This window comes from Pecten maximus, chromosome 3, assembly GCF_902652985.1.
Source record: "Pecten maximus chromosome 3, xPecMax1.1, whole genome shotgun sequence".
Taxonomy (NCBI): Eukaryota; Metazoa; Mollusca; class Bivalvia; order Pectinida; family Pectinidae; genus Pecten; species Pecten maximus.
Window position 1 is genome coordinate 47981122 of NC_047017.1, and position 14421 is coordinate 47995542.

The window sequence follows — 14421 nt, forward strand, 5'->3', positions numbered from 1 at the left end:
TCGTCCGTCGTCCATCGTCCGGTGTCCGTCGTCCGTCGTCCGTCCGTCAACATTTGCTTCAAATCGCTACTAGTCATCAAGTTCTTATTGGATTTTGACCAAATTTGGTCAGAAACATCCTTGGCAGAAGGGGATCAGATTTTGCATAAATGGTGACTCTGACCCCCAAGGGGCCTGAGGGGCGGGGCCCAATAGGGGAAATTGAGGCAATTCCTTTAAATCGCTACTAGTCATAAAGTTACGAATGGATTTGAACCCAATTTGGTCAGAAACATCCTTTGGGGAAGGGGAACAGATTTTGCATAAATGGTGACTCTGACCCCCAAAGAGCCAAAGGGGCGGGGCCTAATGGGGAAATAGAGGTAATTCCTTCAAATCGCTACTAGTCATAAAGTTATGAATGGATTTGAACCCGATTTGGTCAGAAACATTCTTTGGGGAAGGGGAACAGATTTTGCATAAATGGTTACTCTGACCCCCAAGGGGCCAAAGGGGCGGGGCCTAATGGGGAAATAGAGGTAATTCCTTCAAATCGCTACTAGTCATAAAGTTATGAATGGATTTGAACCCAATTTGGTCAGAAACATCCTTTGGGGAAGGGGAACAGATTTTGCATAAATGGTGACTCTGACCCCCAAGGGGCCAAAGGGGCGGGGCCTAATGGGGAAATAGAGGTAATTCCTTCAAATCGCTACTAGTCATAAAGTTATGAATGGATTTGAACCCAATTTGGTCAGAAACATCCTTTAGGGAAGGGGATCAGCTTTTGCATAAATGGTGACTCTGACCCCCAAGGGGCCTGAGGGGCAGGGCCCAATAGGAGAAATTGAGGCAATTCCTTTAAATCGCTACTTGTCATAAAGTTATGAATGGATTTGAACCCAATTTGGTCAGAAACATCCTTTGGGGAAGGGGAACAGATTTTGCATAAATGGTGACTCTGACCCCCAAGGGGCCTGAGGGGCAGGGCCCAATAGGGGAAATTAAGGCAATTCCTTTAAATCGCTACTAGTCATAAAGTTATGAATGGATTTGAACCCAATTTGGTCAGAAACATCCTTTGGGGAAGGGGAACAGATTTTGCATAAATGGTGACTCTGACCCCCAAGGGGCCAAAGGGGCGGGGCCTAATGGGGAAATAGAGGTAATTCCTTCAAATCGCTACTAGTCATAAAGTTATGAATGGATTTGAACCCAATTTGGTCAGAAACATCCTTTGGGGAAGGGGAACAGATTTTGCATAAATGGTGACTCTGACCCCCAAGGGGCCAAAGGGGCGGGGCCTAATGGGGAAATAGAGGTAATTCCTTCAAATCGCTACTAGTCATAAAGTTATGAATGGATTTGAACCCAATTTGGTCAGAAACATCCTTTGGGGAAGGGGAACAGATTTTGCATAAATGGTGACTCTGACCCCCAAGGGGCCAAAGGGGCGGGGCCTAATGGGGAAATAGAGGTAATTCCTTCAAATCGCTACTTGTCATAAAGTTATGAATGGATTTGAACCCAATTTGGTCAGAAACATCCTTTGGGGAAGGGGAACAGATTTTGCATAAATGGTTACTCTGACCCCCAAGGGGCCAAAAGGGCGGGGCCCATTAGGGGAAATAGAGGTAATTCCTTCAAATCGCTACTTGTCCTAAAGTTATGAATGGATTTGAACCCAATTTGGTCAGAAGCATCCTTTGGGGAAGGGGAACAGATTTTGCATAAATGGTGACTCTGACCCCCAAGGGGCCAAAGGGGCGGGGCCTAATGGGGGAAATAGAGGTAATTCCTTCAAATCGCTACTTGTCATAAAGTTATGAATGGATTTGAACCCAATTTGGTCAGAAACATCCTTTGGGGAAGGGGAACAGATTTTGCATAAATGGTGACTCTGACCCCCAAGGGGCCTGAGGGGCGGGGCCCAATAGGGGAAATTGAGGTAATTCCTTTAAATCGCTACTTGTCATAAAGTTATGAATGGATTTGAACCCAATTTGGTCAGAAACATCCTTTGGGGATGGGGAATAGATTTTGCATAAATGGCGACTCTGACCCCCAAGGGGCCAAAGGGGCGGGGCCTAATGGGGAAATAGAGGTAATTCCTTCAAATCGCTACTAGTCATAAAGTTATAAATGCATGTTGTAAACTCAGAGAGTCTGGACTTCATTATTTCTTTAAAGCAGTTGGGATCCCCACGCTATAACCATAAATAGCATTGTTTGAGGTTAACAAACAAAAGGAATTGAACATGAACATTATTTTGACATTTGGTCAAATCCAACCAGGTGAGCGATACAGGCCCCATGGGCCTCTTGTTGAAATAACCCTTATACATTGTAGATGTGCGTAATCTATATCATGTTGTAATTTTGTGGTCACCATGGTAACCAGGTCATTATACTTCGTTTTTTGGGTGAGCGGGAATGTTGTCCAGTCAACTCCTCATAAACCTGCTTCAAGTCAAACTACACAAGAGTGATAGAGACTATGTGTAAATGTGCATGCATGATATTTCTCTACAGAAGTTTTGGTTTCCATGGTTACTAGGTTTCAATACCCATATTCTTGTGCAAAACTTTGTCAAGACAACTCTGACAACCCTTATATAGCTATCAACCGATTTCATTTGAAATACACAGGAATGTTATGGACTCGTAATGTGTACATATGCAATGAGGGTTTTTTCACCACAAATTTAGGTTTCCGTGGTAACCTGTTCACTAAAAACAGGTTTTTGTTAGAAAATCTTCACCAGAGGGGCGGCGGAGGGGCAGGGGATATGAGTTGGCCCTCTGGACGACAGTTCTAGTTTACAATGGAACACTACAGAGTAAAGTCTCTTGTACAGTGCCAATCCTTAGAGCCTGCCTACGTGCCACCAAATTCAAATTTAAATGGATCAAGGTTAAAAGTTAGTGAAATACAAAACAGTTTAAAAATTAATGGAGTAAAAACACTTTTAAAGTGCATTTAAAAATAGGAAAAAATCCAACTGTTTCCTTCATAGTATTGTATTTTAATGTTGAACTTTTACTTTATCAATGTCTATATCCGATGTGTGATTTATATACAGGTTAATTTCTTCTGATATTTCAGCATTGGAGATCATAGACAAAAAAGTAAGATGATGAATAGAAACAAAATTTGATTTCAAAACAAGATAAAACCTAAAATATCTTGTATGTAAAATTATACACTTGGGCAATCAAAAATTTACAGATCAAATTTACTAAAGTAGCAGGATTAAAAAGATATTGGTTTAAGTTAAAGATGCATGAATTAATGAAATATTTGTATAGATAAGGCTGTACATGTGTGTATTATGTACTCTTAATTTATTACAGGTAGGGTATGTAGGTTATTAGAGTAACATAAAACTTCTTTTGACTTTAACAAGTCTACAACCAAACTCACTTACCTTATGATGATAGATTTTAATAAAGGTATCTGTCAGGATTTACATAAAGTAGAATATGGTTATATAATTTGTGAATATTTATAATGTACAAATTACTTGTTCATGCAATGAATATGTATCAATGTTATAAATCATTTTTCCTACATAGACAACTCGTATGACTTTCATTGCTATATATTGCCAAAGCAATCACACTTGATTTTAATAACTCTTTTTAGCTTAAAACCATTTGAAAAATGTCTTTTGGGACTTGTTTGAGAACACAGATAAATGTCTGAAATCAGATTTCTTTGTCATTCATATTTAATACTTGTATGCTTGCAGTTTCTAAATATAGCATTTAGCGGGTAATTATAAGCCCACCCATGTCTAATGCATTTCAATTGGAAAGAATTCAAACTGGGTTTGGAAGTGTAGGCTATGAAAATGTGATGGAAGCAATACACTTAATACTTGGTGATGGGAGCTGATTTTTATAATTTAGGTTAGGATGTCATCTGAAATAGTTTTAATGATAAAAAGTCAATATTCAGATGCTGACCTCAATCTGTCGAGTCAGTATGTTAGCTTGATTTAGGAATCAGCATTGATACTAAGTTGACATAGTCATAATGTTAATTGATTATGGCATTGATATTTATTTTAAATTTACATACACTTGTTTTACATATCCATACATTTTTGATGATATCATAATTAGGTTATTTCCAGACATTGTATCAACCAAACCCATGCTTTACAGATGATGAAAAATGCTGGAATTTGGGACCAATGATTGAAAAAGTGCTGGAATTTAGGGTCAAAGCTGAAATAGCACTGGACTTTACTTACAAGTACTTGGAAAGTACAAAGAATTGCAGTTCATACTTGTTGTTAAAATGAAATTCTTTTCAGATCCCTTCAAAATAAAATATCTATCCCAATAAAATTATAAAAAAGAAATGTAGTCACATATCTTTCGATGAAAGCTAAACAAATGAACTTCAACATGTCCGATTCTAGGACACAAGTTAACAGTTTGAAATGACATTGAGATATAAGATGTTAAATGTAATGTCCTTTTGTCAATTTAGTCTTGTTAAGATAACACAAAAAAATTACACCAATTCCCTACAATTTTGGATTAAAACAAATGTACCTGGCATTAAAGTGCTGAAATTTTGGTACGAAAACAAATCTTTATGAACCATGCAACCCCACCTCCCCCTTCCATCCCCATTTAAAATGTTTTTTTCTTTTTCTTTGTATTTTGTTTGAATTTATGAAGAAAATATCTGGCATTAAATTCTGAATGTGTATCTTATAAAACATTTGAAATATTTAGGATATAAAACATCAAATTAGTCATCTTAATGAATATATCTAGATAATAATGCATAAAGAAATTTGAAACTGTGTATGAGCTGTTGAGATGCAACATCACAGCTGTTTAATGCATGTCGTTTTAATCATATACAGAATTACCAACCTTAGCAATATATACTGTACAGAAATTTGAATGAAATTTACGATGGGATAAAGTGAAATATTGATGACATATTTCATTAATTTGTTTACATTGTAAATGATAACAATACATATTTAAGATAAAGGTTATCATAATTATCTTTGAAATTGTTACATCATTTCTGAGAGTTAGATATTAATAGAAATACCTGGTCAATCAGGATATTATAAGCCAGCTTGATGTATGAAAAAATATACCTAACAACTTCCAGGATATAATGCATTTCAAATATGTATGTTATTTTAGATCCAGGTCTTCTTGTTGTCATTAAGTGAAATAATACGTCAAACATATGATTGCTTTCTAGAATTACCACACTAGAGTAAACACATTACACACTTTGATTTGAATAAATGAATATTTTTTGCATAATTCGGCATTAAAATGACATAAACTAGATTTTGAAAGAGAAGTTTATGATGCAAATTCATGTTATTTCACACATATTTTAACAGTTTAAGCATTTGTAGGATTGATAAGATGTGTATCTTTGCCATCAGAATAATTTAAATACCATCTTTCCTTTCACCTGCCATTAGTGTTAGTTGTAATTTGTCAGGCGATGCTGATACTGATCTCATCTCTGTTTACATTACAAAGCCAAAATTGTATTGGTCTTCACTGTGATTAAAAACATTCCTAGATTAAAGGTACGTAAGACATCAGGTTTCCACAGATTTTTATTTAATGTTTTATGAAATAATATCTATAATAGAATTGAAAATAAAGCATTATCTACACATCAAAATCATTTTTTTAAAAGACCAAAAACCCAGACAAAAACAATGAAAATATTGGGTAGATTTTAAAGCTATAATGTATGAAAATGTATGTTTTATGATGTTTAGTCGTTTCAAAGTTGTATAATGAATTTTTACTCACCATCTCGCCTTAATGATCAAGCTGCTATCTAACATTTAATAAAATATTACAATTCCTTCTATCAGTGGATGATCATCTCCTTTAAGATTGTATCTTTTTTATACATCAACAAGCACAAATTGAAATCAACTTCCTTTTCTTTGTTATAAAAATGTTATTGTATTCTTATTCATATGTGTTAAAATAAAAAAGTTAAATATCTGTTAAAACTTTTGTATTGAGTACCAACCAACCACAAAATGTTCACCATACTCATTGCTGTTTTAATGAATTATGTCGTTTAGTGAAATCAATTTAGATTTTCCTCATCAGATTAACACATAGCAGTAGAGAGCTACAGCTTGCATTCCATTGTAGTATAATCTTAATCTGAATGAAATAGCAGCTCATTAAATGAGTATCTTGGGGAGGAATCTTTGGGGTGATGGGTGAGGTTATCACCTGGGTGGTGTGTGTTTGTTATTATCTATCAACCTCACATATCCTCTGTTTGGTCCCTCCACAAGTTATACCCTATCAACCTCACACATCCTCTGTTTGGTCCCTCCACAAGTTATACCCTATCAACCTCACATATCCTCTGTTTGGTCCCTCCACAAGTTATACCCTATCAACCTCACATATCCTCTGTTTGGTCCCTCCACAAGTTATACTCTATCAACCTCACATATCCTCTGTTTGGTCCCTCCAAAAGTTATACCCTATCAACCTCACATATCCTCTGTTTGGTCCCTCTACAAGTTATACCCTATCAACCTCACATATCCTCTGTTTGGTCCCTACGCAAGTTATACTCTATCAACCTCACATATATATCCTCTGTTTGGTCCCTCCACAAGTTATACCCTATCAACCTCACACACCCTCTGTTTGGTCCCTCCACAAGTTATACCCTATCAACCTCACATATCCTCTGTTTGGTCCCTCCACAAGTTATACCCTATCAACCTCACATATCCTCTGTTTGGTCCCTACGCAAGTTATACTCTATCAACCTCACATATATATCCTCTGTTTGGTCCCTCCACAAGTTATACCCTATCAACCTCACACACCCTCTGTTTGGTCCCTCCACAAGTTATACCCTATCAACCTCACATATCCTCTGTTTGGTCCCTCCACAAGTTATACCCTATCAACCTCACATATCCTCTGTTTGGTCCCTCCACAAGTTATACCCTATCAACCTCACATATCCTCTGTTTGGTCCCTCCACAAGTTATACCCTATCAACCTCCCACACCCTCTGTTTGGTCCCTCCACAAGTTATACCCTATCAACCTCACACACCCTCTGTTTGGTCCCTCCACAAGTTATACCCTATCAACCTCACATATCCTCTGTTTGGTCCCTCCACAAGTTATACCCTATCAACCTCACATATCCTCTGTTTGGTCCCTACACAAGTTATACTCTATCAACCTCACATATCCTCTGTTTGGTCCCTCCACAAGTTATACCCTATCAACCTCACATATCCTCTGTTTGGTCCCTCCACAAGTTATACCCTATCAACCTCACATATCCTCTGTTTGGTCCCTCCTCAAGTTATACCCTATCAACCTCCCACACCCTCTGTTTGGTCCCTCCACAAGTTATACCCTATCAACCTCACACACCCTCTGTTTGGTCCCTCCACAAGTTATACCCTATCAACCTCACATATCCTCTGTTTGGTCCCTCCACAAGTTATACCCTATCAACCTCACATATCCTCTGTTTGGTCCCTCCTCAAGTTATACCCTATCAACCTCCCACACCCTCTGTTTGGTCCCTCCACAAGTTATACCCTATCAACCTCACACACCCTCTGTTTGGTCCCTCCACAAGTTATACCCTATCAACCTCACACACCCTCTGTTTGGTCCCTCCACAAGTTATACCTTATCAACCTCACATATCCTCTGTTTGGTCCCTCCACAAGTTATACCCTATCAACCTCACATATCCTCTGTTTGGTCCCTACACAAGTTATACTCTATCAACCTCACATATCCTCTGTTTGGTCCCTCCACAAGTTATACCCTATCAACCTCACATATCCTCTGTTTGGTCCCTACACAAGTTATACCCTATCAACCTCACATATCCTCTGTTTGGTCCCTCCACAAGTTATACTCTATCAACCTCACATATCCTCTGTTTGGTCCCTCCACGAGTTATACCCTATCAACCTCACATATCCTCTGTTTGGTCCCTACACAAGTTATACCCTATCAACCTCACATATCCTCTGTTTGGTCCCTCCTCAAGTTATACCCTATCAACCTCCCACACCCTCTGTTTGGTCCCTCCACAAGTTATACTCTATCAACCTCCCACACCCTCTGTTTGGTCCCTCCACAAGTTATACCCTATCAACCTCACACACCCTCTGTTTGGTCCCTCCACAAGTTATACCCTATCAACCTCACATATCCTCTGTTTGGTCCCTCCACAAGTTATACCCTATCAACCTCACACATCCTCTGTTTGGTCCCTCCACAAGTTATACCCTATCTACCTCACACACCCTCTGTTTAGTCCCTCCACAAGTTATACCCTATCAACCTCACATATCCTCTGTTTGGTCCCTCCACAAGTTATACCCTATCAACCTCACATATCCTCTGTTTGGTCCCTCCACAAGTTATACCCTATCAACCTCACATATCCTCTGTTTGGTCCCTCCACAAGTTATACCCTATCAACCTCACATATCCTCTGTTTGGTCCCTCCACAAGTTATACCCTATCAACCTCACATATCCTCTGTTTGGTCCCTCCACAAGTTATACCCTATCAACCTCACATATCCTCTGTTTGGTCCCTCCACAAGTTATACCCTATCAACCTCACATATCCTCTGTTTGGTCCCTCCACAAGTTATACCCTATAAACCTCACACACCCTCTGTTTGGTCCCTCCACAAGTTATACCCTATGTAGTCTCTTGTAAGTTAAAAGGTCCCCCTAAATATACCTCTAACATATTCTGTATGAATATAAATTGAAAAATTAATTAGTAACCAGTAATTCTATAAATATGTATACAATGTACATGTTAATTGACTTGATGGTCACACAAGTGATAAGATTAAAATTTGTTTAGATTTAGCTATAGAAACAGTAAATGCACAATAATTACTATAAAACTGCATCGCACAGCAGTTTCATCCTTCATCTGAGTATAATGCTAGATTTTGAAAATGTGAAAGTTCTATAGTAATGTTCCATAGAAAAATCAAATGAGCACAAATGAATATTGAATTATAAAAGGGGGGATCAACTACGCCCCTAAATTTTACATTCGGCATATATTTTGCAAGACAATGTCCTAAATTATTTTGAAAGAATTAAGAAACACCTGTTCATTGTGACAAAAAATGCTGTGGCCATCATGCTTAAGAACAAAGCACTTTGCATATATGACAGTTTTACATGGAATCTTGACAGTAACATGTCGTATTTAATGACTACAGATGTCTCAAATTTATGGTAAATTCTAATCTACAAATTTCTGTCAAGAATTTTTTGTAGAAATTTCTGAAGTTTGAAAATACATGTGTATAGAATTAATTTAAACATTCAAATACATAATGTAGTAATCAGTGTTTTATTTCTGTAGATGAGTTTGGTATTTAGATATTCCATGTTTCTGTTGGTTCCATGTTTCTGTTGGTATAGACTTTGAGGGTATTTAGATATTCCATGTTTCTGTTGGTATAGACTTTGAGGGTATTTAGATATTCCATGTTTCTGTTGGTATAGACTTTGAGGGTATTTAGATATTCCATGTCTCTGTTGGTATAGACTTTGAGGGTATTTAGATATTCCATGTTTCTGTTGGTATAGACTTTGAGGGTATTTAGATATTCCATGTTTCTGTTGGTATAGACTTTGAGGATAATGATACATGCTAGTAGTAATATCCCAATGATAAACATGTTGTACATGTATAGCAATCATGCAGTACTCATGGGAGTCATGGTGATTCAGCCCCTGGAGGTCTGTAGGATAAATATGGTATTTTAAGATATTCATATTGAAACCGCAGTTTTGAGAAAATTAACACCTGCGGTACTCATTTAAATGGTAATCTACATTAACAATTTTGTTACTAGTTTAAATTTTTTTTTTTTTAACTTATCTTTTTTATTCAATACAATGAGCATGATACATTAAAAACAGAGCACTTTGTATCATCTTCACAACATCACACATCTACACACACACATACATAAACAATTCTGTGTAGTGATAATGTTACACACACTCCAATTATGTAGTGATTATCACCCATATATACAGCATAGCAATACGCCAGGCATGCAAAGAGATCATTGCACACAAGCACCAATATATACATAATGATTAGACACCATACAATAGAACATACATATTCTTGTTGCATACCAATAAAATGTTGATCTACATTAACACTTTTCAATTACATTAACACAGTGTTAGTTGTTTAAATCTTGATCTACATAACAGTTGTGTTACTTGTTTAAATCTTGATCTACATAACAGTTGTGTTACTTGTTTGAATGTTGATCTATATTAACACTTGTGTTACTTGTTTAAATGTTGATCTACATAACACTTGTGTTACTTGTTTAAATGTTGATTTACATTTACACTTGTGTAACTTGTTTAAATGTTGATCTATATTAACACTTGTGTTACTTGTTTAAATGTTGATCTATAACAACACTTGTGTTACTTGTTTAAATGTTGATCAATAACAACACCTGTGTTAGTTGTTTAAATGTTGATCTACATAACACTTGTGTTACTTGTTTGAATGTTGATCTACATTAACTTGTGTTACTTGTTTAAATGTTGATCTATATCAACACTTGTGTTACTTGTTTAAATGTTGATCTATAACAACACTTGTGTTACTTGTTTAAATGTTGATCTATAACAACACTTGTGTTACTTGTTTAAATGTTGATCTACATTAACACTTGTGTTACTTGTTTAAATCTTGATCTACATCAACACTTGTGTTACTTGTTTAAATGTTGATCTATAACAACACTTGTGTTACTTGTTTGAATGTTGATCTATAACAACACTTGTGTTACTTGTTTAAATGTTGATCTATAACAACACTTGTGTTACTTGTTTAAATGTTGATCTACATTAACACTTGTGTTACTTGTTTAAATCTTGATCTACATCAACACTTGTGTTACTTGTTTAAATGTTGATCTATAACAACACTTGTGTTACTTGTTTAAATGTTGATCTATAACAACACTTGTGTTACTTGTTTAAATCTTGATCTACATCAACACTTGTGTTACTTGTTTAAATGTTGATCTATAACAACACTTGTGTTACTTGTTTAAATGTTGATCTATAACAACACTTGTGTTACTTGTTTACATGTTGATCTACATCAACACTTGTGTTACTTGTTTAAATGTTGATCTATATTAACACCTGTGTTACTTGTTTAAATGTTGATCTATAACAACACTTGTGTTACTTGTTTAAATGTTGATCTACATTAACACTTGTGTTACTTGTTTAAATGTTGATCTATAACAACACTTGTGTTACTTGTTTACATGTTGATCTACATTAACACTTGTGTTACTTGTTTAAATGTTGATCTATAACAACACTTGTGTTACTTGTTTAAATGTTGATCTACATTAACACTTGTGTTACTTGTTTAAATGTTGATCTATAACAACACTTGTGTTACTTGTTTAAATGTTGATCTATAACAACACTTGTGTTACTTGTTTAAATGTTGATCTACATTAACACTTGTGTTACTTGTTTAAATGTTGATCTATAACAACACTTGTGTTACTTGTTTAAATGTTGATCTACATTAACACTTGTGTTACTTGTTTAAATGTTGATCTACATCAACACTTGTGTTACTTGTTTAAATGTTGATCTATAACAACACTTGTGTTACTTGTTTAAATGTTGATTTACATTAACACTTGTGTTACTTGTTTAAATGTTGATCTACATTAACACTTGTTTTACTTGTTTAGATGTTGATCTATAACAACACTTGTGTTACTTGTTTGAATGTTGATCTATAACAACACTTGTGTTACTTGTTTAAATGTTGATCTACATTAACACTTGTGTTACTTGTTTAAATGTTGATCTACATCAACACTTGTGTTACTTGTTTAAATGTTGATCTATATTAACACCTGTGTTACTTGTTTAAATGTTGATCTATAACAACACTTGTGTTACTTGTTTAAATGTTGATCTACATCAACACTTGTGTTACTTGTTTAAATCTTGATCTACATCAACACTTGTGTTACTTGTTTAAATGTTGATCTACATTAACACTTGTTTTACTTGTTTAGATGTTGATCTATAACAACACTTGTGTTACTTGTTTAAATGTTGATCTATATTAACACTTGTTTTACTTGTTTAGATGTTGATCTATAACAACACTTGTGTTACTTGTTTAAATGTTGATCTACATTAACACTTGTGTTACTTGTTTAAATGTTGATCTACATTAACACTTGTGTTACTTGTTTAAATGTTGATCTATAACAACACTTGTGTTACTTGTTTAAATGTTGATCTATAACAACACTTGTGTTACTTGTTTAAATCTTGATCTACATTAACACTTGTGTTACTTGTTTAAATGTTGATCTATAACAACACTTGTGTTACTTGTTTAAATGTTGATCTATAACAACACTTGTGTTACTTGTTTAAATGTTGATCTACATCAACACTTGTGTTACTTGTTTAAATGTTGATCTACATTAACACTTGTGTTACTTGTTTACATGTTGATCTACATCAACACTTGTGTTACTTGTTTAAATGTTGATCTACATTAACACTTGTGTTACTTGTTTGAATGTTGATCTACATCAACACTTGTGTTACTTGTTTAAATGTTGATCTATAACAACACTTGTGTTACTTGTTTAAATGTTGATCTACATTAACACTTGTGTTACTTGTTTAAATGTTGATCTACATCAACACTTGTGTTACCTGTTTAAATGTTGATCTATAACAACACTTGTGTTACTTGTTTAAATGTTGATCTACATTAACACTTGTGTTACTTGTTTAAATCTTGATCTACATCAACACTTGTGTTACTTGTTTAAATGTTGATCTATAACAACACTTGTGTTACTTGTTTGAATGTTGATCTATAACAACACTTGTGTTACTTGTTTGAATGTTGATCTATAACAACACTTGTGTTACTTGTTTGAATGTTGATCTATAACAACACTTGTGTTACTTGTTTGAATGTTGATCTATAACAACACTTGTGTTACTTGTTTAAATGTTGATCTATAACAACACTTGTGTTACTTGTTTAAATCTTGATCTACATCAACACTTGTGTTACTTGTTTAAATGTTGATCTATATCAACACTTGTGTTACTTGTTTACATGTTGATCTACATTAACACTTGTGTTACTTGTTTAAATGTTGATCTACATCAACACTTGTGTTACTTGTTTGAATGTTGATCTATAACAACACTTGTGTTACTTGTTTAAATGTTGATCTATAACAACACTTGTGTTACTTGTTTAAATGTTGATCTACATCAACACTTGTGTTACTTGTTTAAATGTTGATCTATAACAACACTTGTGTTACTTGTTTAAATGTTGATCTATAACAACACTTGTGTTACTTGTTTAAATGTTGATCTATAACAACACTTGTGTTACTTGTTTAAATGTTGATCTACATCAACACTTGTGTTACTTGTTTAAATGTTGATCTATAACAACACTTGTGTTACTTGTTTAAATGTTGATCTATAACAACACTTGTGTTACTTGTTTAAATGTTGATCTATAACAACACTTGTGTTACTTGTTTAAATGTTGATCTACATCAACACTTGTGTTACTTGTTTAAATGTTGATCTATATCAACACTTGTGTTACTTGTTTAAATGTTGATCTATAACAACACTTGTGTTACTTGTTTAAATGTTGATCTATAACAACACTTGTGTTACTTGTTTAAATGTTGATCTATAACAACACTTGTGTTACTTGTTTAAATGTTGATCTATAACAACACTTGTGTTACTTGTTTAAATGTTGATCTACATCAACACTTGTGTTACTTGTTTAAATGTTGATCTACATCAACACTTGTGTTACTTGTTTAAATGTTGATCTATAACAACACTTGTGTTACTTGTTTAAATGTTGATCTATAACAACACTTGTGTTACTTGTTTAAATGTTGATCTACATCAACACTTGTGTTACTTGTTTAAATGTTGATCTATAACAACACTTGTGTTACTTGTTTAAATGTTGATCAATAACAACACCTGTGTTACTTGTTTAAATGTTGATCTATATTAACACCTGTGTTACTTGTTTAAATGTTGATCTATAACAACACTTGTGTTACTTGTTTACATGTTGATCTACATCAACACTTGTGTTACTTGTTTAAATGTTGATCAATAACAACACCTGTGTTACTTGTTTAAATGTTGATCTATATTAACACCTGTGTTACTTGTTTAAATGTTGATCTATATTAACACTTGTGTTACTTGTTTCAATGTTGATCTATTACAACACTGGTGTTACTTGGTCCTTGACCTAATTCCATACTTGAAGACGTGTGATT

The 14421-nt window shown here is 34.6% G+C and overlaps 1 protein-coding gene across 1 annotated transcript in view; it reads left to right on the forward strand.

Moving 5' to 3' along the window:
* The window catches only part of LOC117324395 (protein trachealess-like), a 119292-nt gene that overhangs the window by 81560 nt on the left and 23311 nt on the right, over nt 1-14421 (forward strand). The window lies entirely within an intron of this gene.